We start from the raw sequence: 3,856 nt of genomic DNA, 5'->3' as shown, positions 1-3,856 counted from the left end.
GCAAATAAGATGTTGACGTAATAATTAATGAGAATAATTGACTTTCGAGTGAAGTATTAAAATTTCATTCGTGAAGAATCAATCTCTCCCCAGCCGTTTCTAAGATTTTGTGTGGAACAAACCCTTATTAGAATCGAATCGATGTCTGTCTCTCGGTTTGTCTGTGTAATACCCGATTCATTCGGAAACGGCTAGACCGATGTCACGAAAGTTGGTTAGAGCACGTTTACATACGGAAAGTAACGCCATTTTGTGTTGAGTCCCTATACATGCGAAAGGAGGGTGCAACATTTTTTTTTGACAGAATGTGGCCATGTGGTGTATCAAATGAAAGGGCTCAATTAGTACTTTTTGAAACTGGTCCCATATTTAATGACGCGTGAAACATAGGGGGGTGAGGTTTCAAAATATGACCCTCAAAAGTGTAACAAGTCTTGTTCTCAGAACCTATCCAACCGAAAAATCTGAAAAAATCATAGTGCTGCATCTAAACGAAATATAGGCCCCAAAATACATCCCGTTCCGATATATGCACAAATAAAGTCAATAATATTATATTAGCATATTTTAGAAATTAAGCCGAAAACCCCCTTAAGTTCATGCTAGAAGTTCAAAATGGCAGTGGTATAAAGGATAACCTAAGGTATAACTCTGGAAAGTTTGAAGAAAACCCAATTATTATTTACAAAGTTATAGAAGGTGGAACTTTTACATTTTATGCGAATTTAATTCTAAAACGTATATACGGTCATCATAAAATACCAATTCGTTAATGCCAGAACAAAGTGAGCTCACATGAATGGGAGGTCGAAGGGAAACATTTCGTTTTAGTTTTTTCATTTTTTTATATTAATATCAATTATCAAGATAGACATATGTATATATTTATATGGAAATGTAAATGAGGCTTTGGGGTAGTGACTAATTCAGATAAATATAATTGTATAATGAACAAGCGGTATTCAATATACACACTTTATATGTACATACACTCGCTAGAAAAAATGTGCGTACACTAAGCAATTCCTGGTTATTCGTTAGTAAAACACACGAATAAATTAGTTTTTTAAAAACATTTTATTGTTTGCATATTGCTTGTGGTCTTGTTGCTTTGATAAGGCCACTTTTACGAAATTAGAATTCAAGGAAACTGAAATAAAAAAAGGAAAATAAGAAAAGTCACAAATGTTCAGTAGAAAAAGTCTGCGTACAGCGACAGAATTATGTAGGTGATTCCCCGAAATATAAATCCTTGCCATTTGGAGTAAATTGATTGTGAGTTATTGGTTTATGGCTGTGTTTGAAGTGTGAAAAATAAGGACGTTTTTTCGTTATTTTGCGTGTATAATTGTTATTATGGAATTGAAGCGAAAAGAGATTTGTGTAAGTGAAAGAAAAGTTATAATAAAATTATGGGAAGAAGGAAAAAGTTTCCGCGAAATAGCCAGGATAGTAGGAAGGCGACATTCATCTGTTCAAAGGGTAGTTAACAACTTTAAATCGACGGGAATAATAACATCGAAGCCACGATCTGGTCGCCCATCGAAGTTGTCGATTAGGGAAAGGCGAAGTATTATAGGTTCGGTGAAAAAGAATCCACGAATAACTGCACCACAAATCGCGAAAGATATTGAACTTAAGTTCAACAAAAAAATTTGTGCTGATACTGCACGGAAAATACTCAAGAGAGCTGGTTACCATGGGCGAGTTGCACGTAAGAAACCATTTATTTCATTAACTAATAGGCGAAAACGAATAAAATTTGCGAATAAGTACGTAAATCAATCAAATGAAATGTGCTTTTCTCAGATGAAAGTAAATACTGCATTTTTGGAATAAAAGGAAGAAAAATAGTATGGAGAAAAGCATGTACAGCATTGAATAAAGAAAATTTGATGCCAACGGTAGAGCATGGTGGTGGCAGAATAATGATTTGGGGGTGTATGGCAAGTGGTGGCGTAGGAAATCTGCAATTTATAGAGTCTACCATGGACAAATATGACTACCTAAATATTTTAAAACGTAATTTAAAACAAAGTGCTGAAAATTTACGCCTGGGTGACGAATTTTATTTTATGCATGACAACGACCCTAAGCATACGGCTGAGGTTAATAAGCTGTGGCTATTATATAATGTTCCCAAACAGTTACATACACCCCCACAATCGCCAGATTTAAATCCCATAGAACATCTGTGGGATTTATTAGAACGCAGAATTCGCCAATACGATATAACTTCAAAGGATATGCTGAAAAATGTATTACAAGAAGAATGGAATAAAATAAGTGTTGAAGAAACATCTAAACTTGTATCTTCTATGCCGAAAAGATTAAAAGAGGTCATAAAAAGAAAAGGGTATCCTACAAGCTACTGATTTGCTTTTCATATTTACTCAAATATAATTTTTTTAAAATATTTGTTTACTGTACGCAGACTTTTTCTACTGAATTATTGCGATTCTTTTAATTTTTGGCTTTATAACCTGGTTTTTGTAAGACTTATAACTTAGTGAATTAAATACACTAGAACTACGGAACTATTTGTAATGTTTGGATAATAAATTCGCCACAAAAATTAGCTTAATTTTTTTGTTTTACTAAAGAAAAGTAGAATACTACTGAGTGTACGCACACTTTTTCTGCCTAGTGTATGTATAGTTTTATGTACGAAGTAAATCGGAAATATGTGATAAATTCGGAAATATGCGATAAATTCGTATACATGCATATATAAGTATAGTATTTGGTAATAGGCAATGTTTGTTTGTTTGTTTAGGGTAAACATAGTAGTTACGGCTGTAATATGTGCGTATATCTTGTGGTTTGAAAAAAATATGAAGGAATATTTTGGGTTTTTAACCATATACGAATGGAAAATGTGAATGTGTAAGATGAACACAAAACCTTAATACAGGGCCTTGAAGTGTGTGTGAGCACTTCATTCAACACTCTGATTTGACTCAGATACTTATTATTCACAGCTGGCATCCGACATCCAGTCACGATAATAAATCCTTCTGGCACCAGTGAGATTTGAACCCCGAACTTTTTCTACAACAGCCCAACGCCTTAACCACTTGAGCCATGATATACTTTTATCACTAATGCTACAATTCATTTCATTAAATGGAGTCTACATTGATGCATTAAATGGAGTCTGCTTTGGAATAAGGACAAACCTGTTTTCCATCATTGAAATCAGTATTTCAATCCGAGATAAAAAATCGAAAGGCTGCAGCTCAGACATCGATATCGTATAACGAAGATATTTTAAATCACTGTCTATTTAATGAGCAGCTAAACTGCGAAGAGAAGAAGCAATAGTAGAATGTAAATTATATAGTTTTCGGTTCCTATACCAGAAAATTTATTTTATTTATTAATTTGTCATACTTATCCGTATATAATAATAATTTATTTTAAATTATTTCTTTCCCATTAGAATACGGTTATGTTCAATTGAAAACTCAACTCCGTTAATTTTCTCCTGAATATTTGAAATGGAAGCAATTTCCAGCAGAATTTTTATCATTGAAAATGTTCCTTGTGTGTTACTGCTTAAATTTTGGCGAAATGAAAAGCTATTTGTCTATAAATTACTTTGCTTACATATGTCAGATATTTTCACACAATTGGAATTGAAAAAAATTTTTACTAAGATTAATTTGACCAAGCTTAAAATGTGTGTCAAGGTGCATTGCATATTTGAATTTGAATTTCTGTCATCTCTAATTTTGTACCCAACTGTATTAGATAACCAATCAGAAGTTCGCGAATACTTCTCCCGGCAATTTCGGCTTTTTCAATAGAACAAAAGGGAAGGAGTGAGAATACGAGGAATGCAGAATATACAACG

Source organism: Hermetia illucens, chromosome 5 (assembly GCF_905115235.1).
Source record: "Hermetia illucens chromosome 5, iHerIll2.2.curated.20191125, whole genome shotgun sequence".
NCBI classification, from domain to species: domain Eukaryota; kingdom Metazoa; phylum Arthropoda; class Insecta; order Diptera; family Stratiomyidae; genus Hermetia; species Hermetia illucens.
The sequence above is the reverse complement of the archived record's forward strand: the minus strand, read 5'-3'. Positions refer to the sequence as shown.